Genomic DNA, 21,066 nt, shown 5'->3' on the forward strand with positions numbered 1-21,066 from the left:
CTGGTGCTGTGCCCCTGCATGCTGGCACCTGCATGTTGGGGTATTTCTTTGCCTGACAGAAGGAAGTCTGTTCCATCCAGCTGCTCTGCAGGAGCAAGGCAGCTCTTTGTCCAGTGCTTTTGTCAAAGAGCAACAGCCCATCAGGAACCCTACGGGCTTGCAGGGGGCTGAGAGTCACTCCCACACCTGTGGCTCTGCCGCTGGGGATGGTGGCATGTGCCACGGTCTCGTTCTGAATGCGTCCTGTGAGATTTGTGCCCCTGTGCGTGCAGACCACAATGGCAGCTGGGCGCTGCGACTCCGCTCTCAGCCCCAGCACAGAGGTGCTGCAGCAGCATCACCTTTAATGTCTTTGCTCTGTGCCACGGCGAACTCCAGAAGGCAAGGTGTCCAAGCCTCCTCCAGGGAGTTATTTACAAAAGATGGATGTGATCCGTGGGGATCATTAATGGGAAATGAAAAAAGGCAGTGATATCTGCACCCCCAGGAGAAAAATACATCTCTGGTAACTGAGTGCAAGCAAGGCCATGTAAGTCTCTGCCTCCCACTTGCCTTGGTAATACACTGCCTGGGAAAGTGATCACCTTTCCCCCAAATCCTCCAAGAAGCTGCTCCATCACCAGCAAGCTGGCTGCTTTAACCACATCTGCCATAGCTAATATCACAGCTCCCCACATCCTTTCGTATATGAAGACCTCGAGCTTCCTTTAGGGTAGGTATCAGATTCTTGCAGCTCGGAATAATCTCAGTTTTGCATCTCTGCTCTTTGTGTTCAGTGCAGAGACAGCAGCTGTGACTTGTTAGGGCTTCCTCACTGTGCCATGATGCTCCAGTTTGTGCTTTCTCCTTGCTGCAGCTCTGCTGTCTGCCAGCCTGTCCCAGGAGTATTCCGGCATCCTGGAGGCGACCTCGGCTTGTTGCAGCAGCAGACACCCCTCCTGGCTCACTGGCGGGGACAGGAGCTGAGTTTCCAGGCAGCCGCCACAGCTACGTGCTGCCGCAGCCAAAGAAGTTACAAAAAGAAACAACAACATTAAATTTCCCTTGGCCTTGGAAGCTTGCTCCTGGGCAGTCACTTGGTGGGGCTGAAACCTCCCCTGTTCTTGCTGAGAACGGGCATTCCTACTGCCTACCGTGCCCGCATCCCGCTCAGGGCCCGGGGCTGGCGATGGGCTGCTCGTGTCAGGGGTCGCAGAAGGCTGTGATCTGGGAGGATCTGCCTTGCACCAGAGAGCTGAGGGGAAAAGCTGCACTCGCTGCAAGCACCTGGTCTGCAATACAAGCGTTGCCCGCAGGGTACCAGGCCAGGAGTGAGTCCCCAGCCTTGTCAGCAGGCAGTCCTGGGATCCTCATGGCATCTGGAAGACCAAACCCTGGACGTGCTGTGCTTCCGTGCAGGGGACCTGCAGTCCAGTTCGGCCCCCCCACCCCCCACCCCACCCCACCCCCAACTGTTATGTTCCAGGTAGTCCTCCTGCCTGATGCCAAGGCGCTGGGAGGAAGAGCACTGGAGATCAGTGGGTGGACAGAGCAGCTATACAGATGGCCCAGCAGACTGCATTCCAACAGTCCTCATATGTGTCCTCCTGCAGGTAATTAGTTCCTTGGTTTTGAATGGCTTTTCTGAGAACGTGAGCTGGAAAGTGAACAGTGCTGCTGCTCCAGAAGGCAAGCACGCCACGCTGTCCTGTGGGGACCTGCTGGGCTGATCTCACCCCTGCAGCTGCAAAGATGTGCCCCAAGCCATGTGCACCCCTGGCCCAGCGCAAGAGGAGCACTCAGGTGTGGGCTTTCTCCTGGCTTTGTGATCCTTTTCCAGAGCAGTGCAGATTTAATGGCTATCCTTCAAATTCTCAGGGAAAGACATTGGGCTTTGCAAAGCTGGATCCAGGATTCGATGCAATCAGGATATGCAGCCATCGTACCAATACAGCAAAACAGAAAAAGGGGTCACTGTACGGTAACTGGACAGCCTCGGCTGTAGGACAGACCTCAGCCCAGCCTGCCCTCACGGCTGCTGGGTGCTGGGCAGCACCTGGCCCTTCACGTTGTGGCTCTGGGCAGCGAGGAAGGGTAAAGCAGCAGTGGGAGTTGAGCCCCCCAGCATTTGGCTCTTCTGAGATGTGCAGCTTGGCATGCCACCACCTGCCTCTTCTGCTGGTGCGTTTGCCAGTTGTTTGTGGTTAGGATGCCAAGCACTTGTTCTTAGACATCCCTCATCTCTTGCCGGGGACAGCAAGTGTTTGTGGCACTGGGATAATAACTGCCCTGTCTAGCCACACTGTACTTCTATGGACATATATTTTTCATCTGCCTGCATCTCTGCCATAGAGGGGCTGCTCAGGTGAGCATGGATTAGTCCAGCTGTTCACTGTGGGGAGCAGGCACCAGCCATTTCTAATCAGGATGCATCCCCTCAGTGAGTGTTTTAACCATGGTAATTGGAGAGGTTTTAATCCCTCTTCTGCTGCGGGAAGCACGCACTGCTAACAGAAGCGATCCACCCCGACTTGTCCCCAGCTGAGTCAGCCCACAACAGCTTCCTCTGCGGTCAGAAGCTGCTCACCTTTAGCCAGGAGCCAGGCAGCTGCTGAAATCCCTTCACATTGCACGCAAATTAGGCATTGAAAATACTCATTACAGCCAACATGACACACCTTCATTATTCCAAAATAATTGTCTGAAAGGCTCGGCTTGCTACACAAGCTTCACTTGGTGCAGAAATGTGATAAAAAGAAAACAGGAAGTGCAATCAATGCTTGTAATCCTTTTAAATAAAAAAGGTACTTGCTAGTAGCTGCCAACATCTTTAAAAAGCTGTGATTTCCCTGGAGAGAGCCCTTATCAGCTATGACTGCATGTCATTCTGGCTGTCTGTCAATCCATCAGAATCCAGTGCCACTGACATTAAGAAGCCAGGCGTTAAGATTATCACATTTAGCCGTAATGTAGCACAGATTGTGTTGACATTTGGAAAATATTCCACCACAGGAGCCGTTTGACTTCTGTACTTTCTTCACAAAGAAAAAATGCTTTGAAACATTTCAGGGCGGGAGCCTGCCCTGCCCGGGGGCGCTGGGTGGCTGTGCCCCCGCTGCTGCAGTGAGCGGGAGGGAGACGAGGGCATGCAGGTGCCGTGACCGCCTGCGGCATTGATGCAGGGGCAGCCCCGGCTCCGTGTCGGCTGCCGTGCAGATGAAACCACACACTGGTGCTCGCAACATTGCCCACGGCTCTGCTGGCGTCCCACGCATCCGGGCAGCGCCTGCTGCAGGCATGCTTCCTGGGAGCGCTGCTCTCCGGGCCAGCCCAGCTCCCTCTGCACCATGCTCGTGTTTTCGCTCGCTGAGGAAGTGTCCCCTGAGCACGCACGGGGCTGCCGCGGTGCAGCTCGGGCTTTGCCGGCAGGGACAGGTGAGCAGCACCCTGGGCGCGTGCCGCAGGGACACAGGCTCCTTCCCTCTGCCTGGGAAGGCCTCAGCTCGTCCTGCATTGGAGGAGATTCCAGGCCATGCGCTGGGGAGATGCTGAGCCATAGAAACAATGGTAAACGACCTGAAATGAACTGATTAATCTCTTTAAATAACTGTGAAACCATTTTCCAGAAAAAGTTAATCTACTCTAACTGGCTTTGGTGCTTTTTCTGGTGCTCCAATCAATATGTGGTCGCTTGCTTTTCATGTGTAATTCACAGTAATTGCAAAAGAGCTGTTTCTGAAGAAAATGACATTCTGCAAGCAGAAATGCAAAGAGAGACTAGGACCAATTAGCTTTAAATCCCAGAACAAGACTTGCTGTCGGATGCACGGCAGAGCTGAAGATGCCGCAGCATCACAGCTTGGTATCCTGGGTTCCTCTCCAGGAAGGCACCAGCAGTGCTGAAGCCTGCCGTGGCCGGCAGCGTGCTCGGCAGCCTCTGCTGCTGCCAGGCAGACGCTGGGAGCCTGCCCTGTGGAACCCCAGCCACGGAGGGAAGGTGGGTGCAGGACTACAAGGCTGGGCTCACCCTCCCCAGCCTTTGCAGGTGAACATTCCTGGGTAACTCAGAAGTTAGCACGGCAATAGCTTCTAACGGTAACACTCAGCACGGCAACACTCAGAAACCATCACTGGGGCTGCCTTGGTGCAGGACAGCCCTGCCTGCGGAGCTGGCACGGCCCAGCCGCAGGTCAGTGCGGTGCCGTCCTGCACCCTCGGTCTCCCGCTTGACTTCCCGGTTCCCTGGTTCTCTCCAACTTCTCCCAGCCCACTAGCGTGTGCCCACACAAACAGCTCTGGCCTGCCCCAGCCTGGGGCTGAGGAGGGCCAACATGGGGCAGATGGAGAGGCGGACAGAGGGAAGGGAGGACGGGATGGTGCCCCCAGCAGGGCAGGGCTGCCGGGGGGGGGGGGGGGTCCTGTGGTCCTGCCCTTCCTCCGGCTGCAGCAGCCTGAAGGGAGGATGGGCACCCCTTTCCAAGGAGCCCATTGCTTTCTGTCATCTGCTGTAAAACCAGAACATAATTTTCCAGGATGTCATTCTAATTCTAGTGGGAAAGCTTATTACTTGTGATTTACCCATAAAAAAGCCCAGTGACTTACAACTGTGTGTCTGTGGGCTTGCCCATCAATCCATCACAGGGGCTGCAGGTGGTTCTCTGTAGGGCAAGGGGAGCAGATATGAGGACCGAGGTGAGTCTGCTGCTGTGATTGACGTGCTGCTTTTACCATCTCTAAAGTCTCTGACATATTCCTTTTGGCTCAGTGCAGATCTGCACTGCTGAGCTCCAGCACAAATGTCATTAAAACATGTTCTACCCATGGTACCTATAAATAATTGAGGCAGCAGGTCTGCACTAAGCTCTGTGCTGCAGCGCTCTGTTCCTACACTGAAGGGGAGCAGGAAGATGACCTTTCCTTCTCCCATTTACCACTTTTGAAATTAGGGGGTGTCTGGTGCTTCATCCCTGCGCTCAGCACACTCATTTCACTGCTGGATCATTTCACTGCTTGGGGGTCTGTTGTGCTCCTTGCAGTGGAATGGGCGCAGAGTGGTTGGTGGGAGCATCCCATTTCTGTTCCAGACCCCCGGGCAGTACAGTCCTGCCACCCCTTCCCTTCACAGGATGGATGACCCTCAGCCTTTCTGCATGCCCTGGCACAGGGCAAGGCGTAGATGCCATCTCTGATCCAGCCTCCTGCAGGCCAGCAGGGGCTGGCCATAGGCAGGCGGATGAGCCTGCAGGCACTGCAGCAGCATGGGGCACCAGCGAGCTGCTCAACCCCCACGAGCAGGAGCTCGTCCCTGGCGAGAGGGCCTAGCTCACGCCCTCAGCACCAGCCGCCTGCACCTCCCCTGCACGGTTGCCAGCTCCCTCTGTGCCCACAAGCAAGTTGCTTCTTTTCTGCCTTCTCATGACAGTCACCAGCTGCCCTGTGTCAGTGGGAGTCGTTAACAAGCCTCATGCTGGAAACATGGGGTATAAATACTGAGCTCTAGCATCACCGTTTCGTGGTGCTGGCAGCAGTAATCTGGCAGTGACACTGGACGCTGTCCTCCCGCTGCACCACCAGCCTACAGCCAGGCTTCACCCCCGCCATCCCAGGGCTCCCTGCGTGCAGGCCAGCGTGCCTGCAGGGTGCCGGTGTCGCTGCTGGAGAGGCCACACGCAGGAGGATGCAGGGGGCACACCCTGGCTGCACACGCAGTTTGGGGCTGTAGGAGCACCCGCCTTCCACAGCGGCAGAGCCTTGCCCCCAGGCCCTGGACCGGGCAGCGGGGCTGAGCGGGGTCCCTGTCCTGCCCCCTTGCCCCCCCCACACCCACGCAGTGGTGGGCACGTGCAGGGCAGGTGCCGTTGCCTGCAAGTGGAGGTGTGCAGCCATGCAGAAGCATGCGTGTGCTGAGGCACAGATGTGCTGCGCAGCGTGCATATGCCCTGACAGATCAAGAAGGTATATTAAATAGCAGCTGTCGGGCTCTTTCTGAACACAGCGGTAACACAGTTGGGACTGTTGTGATGTCTTCTTAATTTAAACTCCTGTTGTCTTTCAGCCACGTGCTAACGAGGGCTAATGGGGAGATCAGCCTACTGTTTGCCAGCACGGCTGTGTTCTTTGTCACAGCCCTGTTGCTCCTGCGAACCTGGCTCTGCTCACCAGCCGGTGCCTTTCCCTGCCTTGCTGCTCAAGACACGCTCCTGTGGGGAGGGTGCGCAAGGTCTGTTCCCTAGGGAGCAAGCTCCAGCTCAATGCAACAAAAACTTCTCCATCTCACCATCTTTTCTGACTGCGGAGCAGCGAGGCTCATGCAGGGAGTTAAGCCTCCTTGTGCTGCTCAGAGGCAGCCCCCGCTGTCTTCAGGCCTCCCTCTTATTCCAGCATTGCCAGCCCCAATAGCCCCAGTGAGACCCTGGTGTGCATGGGGTGCAGTGGGTGTTGGCGACTGGAGGAGCGATATCCCTGTCTGGTTTGGCCACAGCTCAGTGGCTTTCTGTGACCTGCCTGCCTGGCTTGTGTGGCTGGGGTGCTGGTGCTTGGGGATGGAGCAGCTCTGCACGGGAAGACTGCTCCACGGGGCTGCTGTAGGCTCTTGGGAAGGATGGGGCTCCAGGAGCAGCCCCAGGGGCCCATCACCTCGCTCCCTGCCTGTCCCGCGCTCCAGCACTGCAGGCTCTCCCCCCTCCACGGCCGCGGGTGCTGGGTGCGCAGCACGACCTTGTCCTGGGGGTTGCAGTACCGACAGCTGCTGGTGCTGGTCAGTGGGAGCGGGAGCAGGACGCTGGGCTCGGCACCAGCAGCATCTCTGGAGCTTCTTCTCCCAGCCCTGTGCAAGCACTAATACACGTATTTATCAGGATTAATGAAGCGTACAATAAATGTATAGGAGAGGCAAAGCAAGCAGCAGAAAGACAAAGCCAGTGGATGAGAGCAGGCGAGAATGAAAAGCAGTCAGGGCACTGTGCAGACCTGGGGAGCTGTATGGGTGCGTGCTGGTCGGGGCTGTGTGCACGTGGCATGCACTCTCTGCGCACACACTCCCAGACACCTGCATGAACACTTGGAAATGCTCACGTCTGCTCACCACTGTGTCTCTGTGCACACAAGCATAAAGAAAAAGAGGGACTGTCTTACTACATAGCAGCCATAAATGTTAGAAAAAGTCCTCGAATACTAACACAGACACACCATATTTGCATAGTTGCTTAATAAAAAATTATGACTGTTCAAAGCCCGATCATTAATTACCCAGCATATTTTCTTTTAACTCCCTCCCTTTTTTATTACGAACTAAGCTGTTTTCCTGCTTACTCAGCAAAAACTCTTCACAATTCCACCAGGATGAGACGTGCAATAAATATGTACTTATTAAGTGTGCATTACAACTACACAAGCTGGGAGAAGTAATAACAGGCCCAACATAAAGCTGAAGTATTTATGCATGTACCTAGGGCCACTTTAGCTATTTATTTTCACAAAGAAATTAAATTAGATAGTTTGATAGCTCTCAAAGTAATTACGGTGGGAATTTACATAGGCCCCAGCCTGTCAGGTGGAAAGGCGTGTGAAGGAACAAGCCCGTGCTCAGGACGGGCTGTGAATGTCCTGCCACCCATGTGCAGGGCCCGCCTGCCAGCTCCTCGCAGCGGCGCGGTGCCCCTGGCACCTGGCCACACTGCCTGCTGCCGCTCCGCGAGCCGTGGTGACAGCAGGGGCGCAGCGAGGATGCTCACCACTGGCACCATGCACCCACGCTCCCTGGGAAATGCTGCGCTTGGAAGGAAACTCTTGGGAAAGGGAATTCTTAGAAAAATGGCCTTTCAAAAGTAACTTTTGACTGAAACAATCAAGATATCGTTGTGAGTTTTTAACACATCCTTTATAAATGTTTCTGGTTAAATAAATGACATCAGTTTTGGAGGAGAAGCAGCCAGGCACTGAAGGGAACGGCTGCTGGCCTGGGGGCACGGGGCTGCATGGACAAACCGGAGCCAGCCTGGAGCCTGCCGGGGCAGCCAGGGCATCCCCCCGGGCACCCCCCCCACTGGGCACGCTGCATCCATCACCTCCCTGCAGGAGGCCCAGTGATTATTTTGCTATCTGATTAGTGCTGATTGCACACCCTGCCGCTCCGGGGTGCCGGCAGGAGGAGTGGGGCTGCCCCCCCGCCCCCAACCCACGGGACCGAGCGGTGCCAGCGGTGCTGCCAGCTCAGCCCCCCCATGCACCAACCCAGCCCTGGGGCACCAAGCCTGGGGCTGCCCCCTCCGCCCCGGGGCTGGGGCCTTCTGCAGCCCCCTGAGACGTCTGCCCTGGCTCTCCAGGGACCAGCTTCCCCTTGCACTTGTCCCTGTCAAGTCTGATGTCCCCTTGGTGCCTGTCCTGTGGGGTTCAGATGTCTCCGAGTTATTAAACATGGGCTTTCTAAATAGCATGGAGGATGTTCAGGTTTTGTGGAGTCAGCACAGGGGAATGACAGGGAGCTGCTGGGAGCCAGCCCAGCCCTTCCAGTGACAGTGTCCTTTAATTACAATTGATAACCTGGCATTTCTCCTCCTTAGTGCTCGGCATCACCTTCCTGTGGGGCAATGGGCACCCCAGGCTCTGTCCTGCCAGCCCCTGCAACTCAGGCAAGGTCTGCTCTGCTCCTCCGTTTGTGCAAAATTTATCTAATCAAAATGAAACATTGGCAAGATGCCTTCCCAGGGAGGTCTCCTGGAGGAGTGCCCTGGCAACTGCTCACCCGTGCCCCCGTGGCACAGAAGGGCCTGGTCACACTCCAGCAGCTGTTTCCAGTGGGGGCTTGCAGAGGGACCAGCGGCTTCCAGGCACTGGAGATGGCGGAGGGAGGGAACGGAGAGCTGCCTCTGCCTGGAGGCGCAGCTGGGGTGGGAGCGGGCGGGCTGAGCACAGGGGCCAACCGCGGGATGTGCCGGCTTGCCAAGAGGCGCGTAAGAACTGCCGCGCTCTGGTGAAACAGGAGGCAACACAGCTCAGCAATTACAGCACAATTAGCTCAAACAGCAGGTTGATTGTAAATTGCAGCTCTGTGCCAGCTACAAGTATGGAGCGAGCGGCAGGCAGGAGCTCTCCCGCAGCCCTGCTGTCTCTGCCCGGGGCCTGAGCCAAGCTGGAGGCGTAGGGCCACAGCCCCCAGCGTCCCCTGTGAGGTCTCCTGGCACCCAGCCGCACCGCCGCCCCCCATCAAGCTGCTGTGGTCCCAGCAGAAGTAGTGAGGAGCCCTGTGGGCTTGCTGCAGCACGGTGCCTCAGCGGCAGCACGGCCAGGAGGGGCTCTGCAGCACCTGGTGCAGCCACCACAGCGAGCGTTGGGAACCTTCCTGGAGCCCCAGGAGCCTGGCTACCTGCCTGAGCGCATCCTGGGCCCTGTGCAAGGCTCCTGGGCAGCCCCAGTGCTCTGCTGGGGTTCTGGAACTGGGCCCAGGATGCCTGCGCTGCACTGACTTGGAGTGAGCAATGCCGCTGATTGTCACTGAGCCCCAAACCAGGCTCCAGTGTGCAGCAACCTCGTTAGGAATCTGGAGGTTTTAACACTCGTCCTGTGCCCAGTGTGGGAGCAGCTGGGGAGGAGACCACCTCCTGTGAGGGCACCCCCTCCCCATCCCTGTGAAGCCAGGGAGATGGGGCTCTGAGCGCAGGCTCACTTTTCAGGAGTGGTTGCAGCTGAGCAGAGAAGCACAAGTGTTTTGCTGCTAAAGCAAGTGGCAATTAACTCTGGCTCCTTTTCTTTGAATGACCCTGTCTCAAAGCAGCCCTTTCCCTGCTGTCATCTTGGAGGAGCTGTGGGTCTGCAGGCTGCAAGAGCTGATGTGCTGAGGAGTAAAAGGACAGCGATCACCTGGTGAGAGGGAGGAAGCCTTCAGCTGGGCTGTTCCCCGAGGGCAAGCACGTGTCTGCCCAGGCCCTCCTGTGGGGTGGTGGGGCCCAGTGCTCAGCCCTGTGGAGAGTACGCAGCAGGTTCCTGAGCACTGGGTGGGAGCTGCCCACACTGGGATGTGCTGGGGGAAGCTGGGCTGGCAGCAGCCCCACCTCTGGAAGTGCCCTGGGTGCCGCTCCTGGCTGGCCTGGGGGTGGCTGTGTCTCCTGGTGCCCTGCCGGCTCTGTCCCTCGTGTTGTGCTGCTGCAGGCAGGCTGCTGTGAGCGCTGAGCGGTGTGTGCGGGGCCGTGGGTTGGCAGGAGACAACTGCCTGTCACCCGCCTGCGCCAGGCAGGGAGGGTTTCTCCTGCCCGGGCTGTCCCTTCTGCCTGAGATGCTAAGCAGGCCAGGGGCTGGCAGGGAGGCAGTGCCCTGTCAGGCTGCTGAAGCTGATGCCTTTCGTCTCTGAGTTACTGGCTCGCGTCAGGGCTGAGCTGGAAATGTCAGGGACTGCTGCAGGGTGACCGTGTGGAGTGGCAGATGGTCAATGATGGATTTGTCACTTCAGATTCAGTCAGTTTTTAAATATTCAGCAGAATCAGAGGCGACAGCTCATGGCAGCAGGCAGAATTTCTGTGTGTCTTGGTAAGACCTCCCAGTCCCCCAGGAGGGGAGCATGGCAGGACAAATGCTGGCACCCTGAGGTGGTGTCTGGAGACACTGCCGCTGGGGACGGTGTGGCACGGGGCCGGGGTTCTCTGCACTCCCTGCTGCTGGTGGCTCCTGAGCTGTGCGAGCATGAGGGTGGGGGTGCCCATGGGGGGGGGGGGGGTGCCCACCCTTCCCCTGGCTGCTGCCAGCCACGCACCCACCCCGCTTTGTGAGCGGAGCCGCCCTGGCAGGCCTCTTGGGTGCCGGGGGCTCTCGTGGCTCCGTGCAGTGATTTGGCATGCCCGAGCCAAGCGGCGCCAGACGCGTCCCGAGGAGAGCTCCAGCCAGCAGAGGTGTGTGGGAGGCCGGGGCAGTGGGGGCCGGGCGGGCAGTGCGGGGGGTGTGCCGAGCAGCCGGGTCACCAGGGGAAGGTCGGTGCGGCACGATGCAGCTGCAGAGCCTCCGAAGAGATGTGCTTCTGGACAGGGAACCTGGCTGCCTGTCAGGCACGGACAGATGCTCTGCAAATTCACTGTGGCAGTGGCATTATGCAGGAGTCGGCATTACTGTGGTGCTGTGCAGAAGTCGGTAGGGCTGCTCGGGGCCAGAGAGGAGCAGGTTGTCAAGAGAGATTCTCCTTCAAGAGCTGCTGGCAGCAGTGCCGATCCAGCTGACTGCTATGGGGAGCAGGCACCAGCCGCTTTGCCCTCGAGATTAGGAGAGCCCAGTGACACAAGCTGTGTTGTGCAAATACTGCTTTGTGCCCAGCCAGGGTCGTTGTGGGTTCCGTGGAGTAGGATGTGTGTTCGTGGACCACCCAGCGCATGCCCTGGCTGCCTGCAGTACCGTCTAGCTTTTCAGAGCTGACTCCCCTTTGTTGCTGTTGTCAACAGCTTGCACCCATCTTCTGTGTTGTCGTCGTGATTGCAGCAGTTTCCACCAGGGCCAGGTCTGCAGCCCAAACTGGTGCCAAACTCCCCTTCCTCTGTTAGGTGCTTCTCTGATCAGCAAGCAGAAGGCAGCTTGCTGGCCAAACTCTCCTGGAAGAGCTGAGCTTGGCTCCGGATCCAGCCCACACTCAGAGCAATTTAATAGCAGCAGGAGGGGATGGGGAATTAATTCTTGTTGCTGCCACCCCTTCTGGGTGCAGCCCTGGGTGTGTGCAGCTGCCACATGCTGTGATCTGCTGGGCAGGGGCAGCCGGGGGGTGGCGGGGGGGGAAACATCTCCCTCCTTCTTGTGCACTTACAGCTGCTTGAAATTCCTCGCCCTGTCTTCGTTACTCATTGCATTAACTATTTCTTGGCTATCAAACATCGAAACAACTGTGGTTTGCTCTGCCCAACAGGCTTTTCCCTTCTGCTGAAGGAAAAAGCCTGAAGATCTCACAGAACCCACAAACTATAAATCAAGGGCAAACTATAAGTCAAGGCCAGCCTCTTGGCTCCGCAGAGGCAGTGCAGGACTTTCTATCAGAGCTGAGGTGCCTGATGGTACTCCTCAGTCTGGGGCACCCTCAGTCCTGAGGGACTTGGAAGGAGTTGCTGTGGGATTCTCAGGTGTGAAGTCAAGGCTTTGCTGCAGAGCCAGGCAGCACCAAAGCCAGCCTCAGGAGCAGAGCAGCAGTGTGCGGTGTGCCGCCTCCTGCAGCACCCCTGGGGGCAGCCAAGCGGGCAGGGCCGCGGGCAGCTCCGCAGTGGCCAAGTGCCAGCCCCGCGGCGCTCCCCAGGGAGCAGCCAGGACATGCCCAGCGCGGGGCCGCTGCGGCGCTTGCTGTGCCTCTGGGAGGGCGCTGCCTGCTGCAGCGGGGCACGCGGCTCCGGCTGGCTGAGAAGAGGTTAAATCTTCCTAATCGTTCAGTAAGACCTTCTCTAAGAATTTATCTACTTTCTGCCTTCCAAGAACATATGGATAAAATCCCCCTGAGCAGGACTTACATTTATAGCATCTATTACTGAGATCAAGGTTAATCCAGAGTAATCTAATGGGGTGAAAAGGACTTTATATAAATCTGTTTTAATCTACAGGACATGATAGCCTGACAGGGCCATCAGAAACCTCGCACGCCGCAGGCTGGGGTAGGGAGAGGTGCCAGGGTTGCTTGGGCAGTGCATGAGGGCAGCCTGCCTTGCGCAGTGCCACGGGGCTGCAGTGTGCCGAGCGGGGCCCTGCTGGCTGCCCCAGTGCACACAGAGCTCACGAGGATGCTGCAAGGCCCGTGCCTGCCTTCAGAGAGATTTACTGGCTCTGTCCCTGTGGGGTTGATGTGCCACAGGACAGGAGTGCTGTAAACGCTCTTCCCACTAAGTTATGAGCCGTCCCTGGTAGGTGCAATTTATCTGTGCTTAGAGAAGGGTTGTTCAGCAAGAGAGACAGCAGGTGAACTTCACATGGCTCCTGGCACTGTGGCCGCATCCTGCCCATGTGCCCTGCGGCAACGTTTGGCTGCTATATTGGGGTCTGTGCGTGGGGCACTGCCAGGCAGGGAGAGGGGAAGGGTTCCCCTGCGGGACGTCGTGCTGCGGTCCCTGCAGTGTCCCGCATCCTCTCTTAGCAGTCTGATGCTGAGCTCTGCTCTTGCTTCCCTCCTTGCTGCCACCCCTGGGTTTGCAGCCCTGCTCCCTGCGCGGTGCCCAGGGCATGGGGATGTGCCAAGCTCCTGCTGCTGGCTGTGCCTGCTCCTGGAGCTGGGCTCCAGCACTGGGCAAGTGCCATAGCGAGTCCCAGGGACACAGGAGTCCAAATCAGACAGCTCTCCAGAGCGTGGCGTGTCGTTTTACATCTGCTCAGATGGAGACTGAGTTATCCAGGTCCCTGAGTCCCAGACCCGCCAGAAGACAGTATCTCAACTAAACGATGCAAAAATGATTTAATGGAGGGAACTAATCAAGGAATCCAAGAGAGACTGCTCACCAAGGGCTGATGCAAGATTCAATTAAACTGCAGCCTTTGTGGGCTCACCATTTTAATTTTCCACAAATTAGCTTAAAAAAGGTATGGAAATGAAGATATTAAATTTTTTTTTTAAGTCAAAAGGAAAAATCCTTTGAGGATTATGTTAGCTATTTCCCTTTAACAAACATCATTTCTATACTCATTTTGTTATTTTAATCGCGGCTGTTGAGATGCTGTTTCCATTCTGGCTCCAGTGTGTGTTCTCAGAATGAAATGGGGAAGGCTGTTACTGCTTCCAGGAGCTGGCCCTGCAGTCTGCAGAGCTGGGTGCTGTGAGTGTACAGCCCGAGCAGACCTGCTGCACACACACCACGCATAGTGCCAGCATGGGACTGCCTGCTGCGCCTCCGAGGGAAGCCTGGCTTCCCGGCACCAGTGGACACAGCTCAACCCTGCAGTGGGACCCTGCCTGGGGCCTGCAGGGCACAGATGTGGCCCCTGATGTGTGGGCGCATCCCTGGGGGCTGCAGGGGATATCCCCAGGGCCCACTGACCACAGCCAGCCTGGCCGAGCGTGAGGACGAAGCTGTGTCCAGCCCTACCTGCACACTATGCTGGGGAAGGGGGCTGCTTGGGGCTGCAACAGCTCTGGGCACGTAGCTCCAGACGTACAAAGTCTGCTGTGAATTCACCTGTTCTTGGCCTCGGGCACCTGGAGATAAACACAGGTAACCGTGCTGTGCGTCAGCTGCTATTTGTCTTCTGCAAGAGCGCGCCTTGTGCCAAGGATCTCCCGTGGATAAGAACGGTGCTGTGATGGCAGTGTCTGTGCTGGGCCTTCCGGCCTGGTGCAGCTCGGCTCTTTGCACCAGCTCTGTGGTGCAGACTGGGGCTGGCCAGAGGCTGATCCCAGCATGGGCACCTCAATGGCAGCTGGGGCTACCGGCTGCTCCACTGGGCTTGGCATGCTGGGGAGCCTGCTTTTCACCCCGAGGAGCAGCGTGTTCCCATCCCTGGGCTCACTGCTGCTCACCAAGAAATGAGCCCCCAGCAGTGTCAGCAGCTGCCCCAGGGGCCTCGGGCAGGATGGCAGTGGGGCAGGGCTGGGGAGGAACAGCCACAGTTCCCCCGTGGCAGCACCGTCCAGCTCCTGCGTGACCTTCAGCGGGCAGCTCCTGGCAGCAGCTCCCTGCCCCTTCCCGCTGCGCCTTGTGAGCTGGAACAGAGCTTCATTTATCACTGTCTCTTTTAAAAGGTCCAATTTTTTCTGTGGGGTCACCTGGCTGCTTTGCCAGCAGCATCTCGTGCTGGCGTGGCTCTGCTGTGGCAACTGCAACTGCCGGCCCAGGACATGTCATCCGCATCCCGTAACCCTTAAGGGCCCCCTCTCTGTCCCCCCACAGTGCCTGGGGGGGCGCGGAGCACTTGGTGCAGGTGCCCTGGGGTACCCGCTCCCCTCTGCCAGCACAGCACAGCCCAGCCCCGGAGGGGCTTGAGCAGAGCCCTGGTGCAGCGGCAGCTCGGGGGCAGTGGGGCCGATCCCCCGCGTGCCCTGCAGCTCCGTGAGCCCTGCTCCTGGCTGGGGGCTGTCTGCACCGTCCTGCAGGAGATGCTCCTGGAACAACAGGCTGCAAATTCCCTGTTTCGCCCCATTGCCCTGATTGGGCTGGCGGGAGGCTGCGGCGGGGACTCGGCCCCTCCACCCAGCCCCTCCCCGCCCACTGCACACTGAATGGAACTCAATGCAGAATTAATTTGTCATATTGACACTGATCATTTATTATGGAGCAGAGTGGAGCCCATTCATTTGAACAGAAAACATTTCATCTTATCTCCTGCCTTTTCATGCCTCAGCTCTCACTCTTTAACCTTGGACAACGAGACTTTCATAATTTCTTCACTGACTCTATGGCTCCTTTAGATAAGAAACTTCTTTTTTAATCTTTCTTTCTATTGAATTTTAAACATGTTCCATTACAAAGCCTGATGCACGTAACAACGTATTTCACCAGAATTAATGTGGCCACGTTGTGCTGCGTGCTCCGGTCTGGCCAGGGCTGCCGTCCCGGTGGGGCTGAGGGCTGGGAGCAGCGGCTCTTGGGGACGGGGCCTGGGACGCAGCCGGGAGCGGGGCTGGTGCGGGGCTGTGGGGTCAGGGCTGCCTGCACCGGGGTTTGCAGCAAGAGCGGACAGCCAGAAGTGCTGGAGAGGAAGACATTGTCACAGGGCAATCGCTTCCAACAGGTCGCATTTGTTCTGGCCCAGTCTGAGCCCTGGGAGCGTTTGCTGCTGGGGCACAGCTCTCGCACGGGGAGCGGTGAGACCGGGAGCCCCGGCAGCCCCCCACGAGCCTCGGGCACGCAGGGCCGGGGCTGGTGCAGCGTGGGGCTGCCCGTGGCTGCGGAGGGACCAACGGCATCCCCAGCCTGCGTGGCCGCCGCTCTGGCAATAAATAGCCCTGTCAGGGCCTCTACAAGGAGAGGCCAAGATTGCTTTCCAAGTGCAGGAGAACTGCATAGATAAGGCTTTCACCTCCAAGGCTCTGCTGAAAAATTAGGGAAGGGAGGTGGGAGGGAGCAAATTGAGATAAATGAGTGTGCTCTGTGGCATCCTGCCCACAGGATGCTGAAATAAAAAATCAGTAAATAAAAAATCACCAGTCTTTATCTGGTCAGAGCCAGAATGGGCTGCGTGATAACTATAAAGGATGAGCATGCCGCAAGAGCCTCAGAGAGGGACCTGCTGTCCCTCATCGCCACGCAGGAAGGTACCTGCCGGGGCTGGTTTGCCAGCGAAATCGCTGCTGCGTGTCGAGCACCAGGACAGCTCTGCTGCGGCGCTGCTGGGCCCGTCCCCACCGCAAGTGCCACACTGACTGCCACGCTGGTCCCAGGCGGCTCTGGGAAGTGCTTGGCTCCTTCCTTGGCATGAAATGCACTTTTCCAAGTCGTCCTTCACAGCAAGGGAAAAGGCAGATCAGATTCCGAATTAGCCTGCAAGAGCCGTGTTCCCGTCTCCCTTATCTAACTCACTGTAACAAGCTCTTTGCATTTATTCTACCAAATGTGCTGCAGAATTGCGTTACAGCTCATGGCTGCGAGCCATCTGTGGAGAGAAATCCAGTTATACCTTGTATAATAAGTTCCTGACAATCTTACAGAGGACTCCAGGTCATAAAAGTCTCCCAGTTTTATCGCCAGTAACAGACACGGAGAGAAATTAAGTTGTCTTATCAAATTTAGATAATATATAGCCCTCTGGAGTGGAAGGTTTCTGATGGATCTTTTACAGTATTAGAACATTTAGAGGGGTGAATAAGAATGCACAGCAAGGGTGGGAGAGCACTGGGGAGCAGAAAGCTGTGGGGGTACCCAGAGAGCCGAGGTCCAGGAGCTGTGAGGCAGAGTCAGGTGTTGGGAAGCCCTCCAAACGCAGGACAAGAAAAAGGGTATTTTTGCAGGCAGGAGCAGTGCTGAGGCTTGGGCTCTCCTCCCATCACGCTTACCTCGAGCGCTTGCATGCCATCTATTTACCAAAGCAGTAACCTCCAGCGGTCCTGATTTGCAGACTCCTTCCCTGCTGCCTCATGCACTAGTCATGATGGGAAGGAGCCACGGGATGTTTGCTTAGTTTCTAGGTCCCTGAGCATGGTGAAAACCGGCAGCCAAGGCCTGCAGGGAGGCTGGCACCGGCTGCTTCTGCAGCGTGTCCTTCCCTGGGGCGCGTCAGCTTCAGGTGCTGCGCTGAGTCCCCCGCCACTCCGCACTGCAAGGTGGCACTGGCAGGAGGAGGTCCCTGTCCCCTCCCGGCCCCGCTCTGTGCCCTCAGAGGGACAGCCTCTCAGCAACCCATCTCGCTCGTCCTGCAGCTGCTGGCAGGCAGAGCTCTGCTCCGTCCAGGCGTTCATTTCCAGCTGCCTGGAGGAGGGTCTCCTGCCCACCTTGTCACCTCGGCTTGGCCAGGTCCGTGCCCCATGTGCCTCTGCCACCCGGCCGCAGCCACAGGGGCCGTGGGCTGCCCGTGGAGACAGCACTGATGGCTTGGGAGGGCTGGGATCCTCCACGCACCTGCTCTTTGTTCAATATTTAGTTTTCTATAAAAGCAGAGTGCAGTAGTCATGGTAATAAAGCAGGCAGGCCCAGCATCGATGGCATGCCATTTATTAAGAGCTGTTCAGTCTCAGGCACTGGGAATGCGGACGCATCTCTCCCCTGAGATTCCTGTGCTAATAAAAAAGTGAATCCTCACTTACCGATCTCTGTATTTTTAAAGAGCAGCTACTCTGTCTTTTCCCTTTTTATTCACTTTTTAAAAATCTATTTTGCCCTTCAGTACAGAATTATCTCTGTTTAGCACCTTCGTTACTTTAATCACAATTACCTTTCCCACTCCATTAATAAGACTCTAAATGGTGTTAGATCATGGGAACGGGCCTTCGCAGACATCCCACCCCGCCGGGTTTGATGCCCGGTGTCTCTGGCTGCCAGCCAGCGGTGCTCCCCGTGCCCTGCCCCAGGGCTGCGTGCCCAGGGCCGGGCGTCTGCGGGGCCGGACCCTGCGCTGCGCACCTCTGGGACGCACCCAGCCCTGCTCCCCTGGCAAGGCAGCCCAGCGCAGGCTGCGGGGAGCGGCCGGCGGTGCGTGCGTGGCACATGGGGCTGGAGCCCTTCCCACAGGAGCAGGGATGCTAGGAATTAGGATTTAACCACAAGAGTGGGTCAACAGCCTGCCTCGCCTCCCCAGATCTTTTCTTTCAGAGCGTTTGGTGAACAATGCATGCAGAAGGCCTTTTATTTTTGTGTAGAAATGTGTGTCTAATGAATTAGCCACGGATTGGAGACTAACATGGGTAATTTACACTGAACATTCGCTCGCTCAGAATCATCCATCAATTTCTTACCACATTAAAATCGACAACCCACTCTGGGAGTGCCTGGCTGGCGCTGCACCCTGCGTCTCCCTCTCCAGGAGCATCCCTGGGTACAGTGGGACGTGCAGGGCAGGCTCTGCAGAGGCCAGGATGCTTTGCTTTGCACCAGACCTGAACCCTCTGCCCACTGGACACGGGTGCTGCAGGGCAGTGCTCGGTCAGGGGACGAGACCCCCATGGGCTGCCCATGAGGGGAGCAGAAATGAGGCCTGGGCAGCCCCCAGGGCTATCAGCCCGAAAGGGCCAGATGGACGAGTGGGCATGCAGCCCCTGCCTGTGGGGTGTGGAGGAGAGGGGGGATCGGCTGCATCCCCCCTGCTGCTCCCATGGGCTGGGACTGGTGCAGAGGGATCCTGGGTACCAGCGTGGCCCTTGGCATGCCCTCCCCAAAAGCAGCGGGGCAGGAGACGTCCCAAGGCAGACTGACTGAGGAGCAAAGCTCTGGCCCTAAAGCCAAGCACAGACTGGTGCCAGCAGCGGGGAGCCCTGCCGCTGGCTTGGCCCCTACCCACGTGCTGAGCCTCTCACTGAAACTGCTTTGGCTGGGAGCCCTGCTGGAGCTGGATGCGACACGGTGCTGCTTTGCTTGCCTGGGGACCAGGGGCCGGAGCTGAAGGAGGACCCTGTCATGGGGAGCTGCAGCAGCAGAGCTGGGTTGTGATGGTGTGGGCAGGGACACGGCGTGGGGGAGCTCTGGGGCATGGGGCAGTGCCTGGGGCTCGTGTGGGGCCGTACCAGGGCGCCACAAGCCAGAGCACCTTGCTCTGGGGCTGCAGGGATGCTCAGAAGGGAAGGATCATGCAGGGGATCCTTCAGAGCGAACCTAATTGTTGAGATAACTGCTGATTGTGGAGTGTGTGGACAAAATGTATAGTAGATGAGGTCAGTCATAATTGGTAAATATTTGTCTATCTAATCAAAAGGCCTTTTAATTAACAATTTGTTTCTTGCAACTTGTTTAATTTTTTTCTTAAGAACTTCTGCAGGAAGTCAATTAGACCTAACAGATGGTGAAGAACATCCCAGCATCAGCACATCCTGCCATCTGCCACCAGTGGAGAGCAGGATGGCCCTGCCAGGCCCGCACCCCATGACAGCCCCCCCTGCAGGGACAGGGCCTGCGGGGCTGCTCGGACCCGTGCCCCGTCCCCAGCGATGCGCTCAGGGAGGTTCCATGTGCTCCGCCACCGCTGCAGGCGCAGGGGGCGAGCGGAGGGGCTGGGACCGGATGAGCCCCATGCACTGGTGCTTTTGGGGCTGCAGTTCTGCCCCAGGCGGTTTTGCCTCTCTCTGGCCAGCACTTGCGTGACCCAGCCCCAAGAGAGTGTCGGGCACCAGGATCAGCTCTGTGCCCTGCTGTGCCTCGGTGTGCCTCTGCCTGCAGCCGCAGCTACATCCCTGGCAGCACCAGTGGCTCACATGGCGTGGGGAAGGTGCAGCTCGACCTGTCTGCAGGCTGTGCTCAGCCTGCCGGACACCTCGGCCTCATGCTCCTGCAGGGCTGCCTGGCACCCCCAGCAATCTGTCCATGCACGGCTGGCACAGCGCACGAGGTCCATCAGACCTTCTCCCCATGCCCACGTGCCCCTGCCCTCTCCTTGCCCTTCCTTCACCCTTGACAGGCAAGTCAGTATCTCCGCAGGTGAGCTGGCAGCGCCGCACCTGCTGCTCTCCACAATCAGGAGATTGCTTTGCACAAGAGGCATCTGATGCATCTCTTCCTCAATCAGCTGCTCTTCACGCCCAGCTCCGTGCCACTCACTGCTGATTGCCCTTTGTTTCCTGCAAGGCCGTGCTCCGCGGTGGTCTGTGTAGACGGGCCGTGGTGCTCCCACAGCAGGTGTGGCACTGCTCCCGGTGTGGCTCTGCCCTCTTCTCCCCGTGTCCCTCATGGCTCCTGGCAGGGAAAGGCACTGGGGCTCTCTGGGGATTCATCGTGGGCAGGCTAGAGGAGAGGTGTTGGCTCACCCACAGGGGCGAGCCCAGCCAAGGCGAGTGGTGCCACTGGGCCCCGGACACTGCTGGGACACTGGCTTTGTCCCCACGCAGTGCCGGGCCCTGCTGATACGCCCAGTCTGGCTCAGCCCAGCCCTTTCCCCGTGGGAAGCTCTGCCCTCAGGGCAGGGAGCGGGTGCTCGAGGCCGTCCTGCAGCAGGCAGGGGCGGGCGGCGCCGGCGGCAGCGCCCACGGAGCTGGCACAGCGCGGGACAGGGCACTCGCTCCCAGCAGCAGCGCTGGAACACGGCCAAGGTGGCAGGGAGTAGCGCACCTAAATCTCTCCTGCCAGTCCCTCCAGAGATGTCCCCCTTTATTCACAACTGCTTTTTAATTGCCTTTTGTCAATTACAGCGAGATGGATCGGGTTCCTCAGGGAGGCAGTAATTAGCGCGGGGATGAATGCCGAGGCAGCCAAGCTCCCTCTTCACACAGCAATGGTGATTTGTAAACCTGTCACCAAGCCACTGAACTTGGCTCGGCATGAGCAGCTCCCTCTTCTGCAGCATGCTGGGCGCACGGTGCAGGTGCTCATGTCCAACCGTGCTGCCCAGCAGTCAGCAGGGCTCTCCCCGGCTGTTCCCTACAAGGAGCCTCACGCCTCCCCACTGCGTGTGGGGCCGGAGTGCTCCTCCACGGGGCGCGGGATGCTGGCGGGGTCCGGCAGCGAGCGCCCTGCAGACGGGAAGTGTCTGTGCGTGCCGTGCAGGAGGCGAGGAGAGGGGCCGAGTGCCAGGCAG

Source organism: Anser brachyrhynchus, assembly GCF_964034855.1.
Source record: "Anser brachyrhynchus genome assembly, chromosome: 16".
Classification (NCBI taxonomy): domain Eukaryota; kingdom Metazoa; phylum Chordata; class Aves; order Anseriformes; family Anatidae; genus Anser; species Anser brachyrhynchus.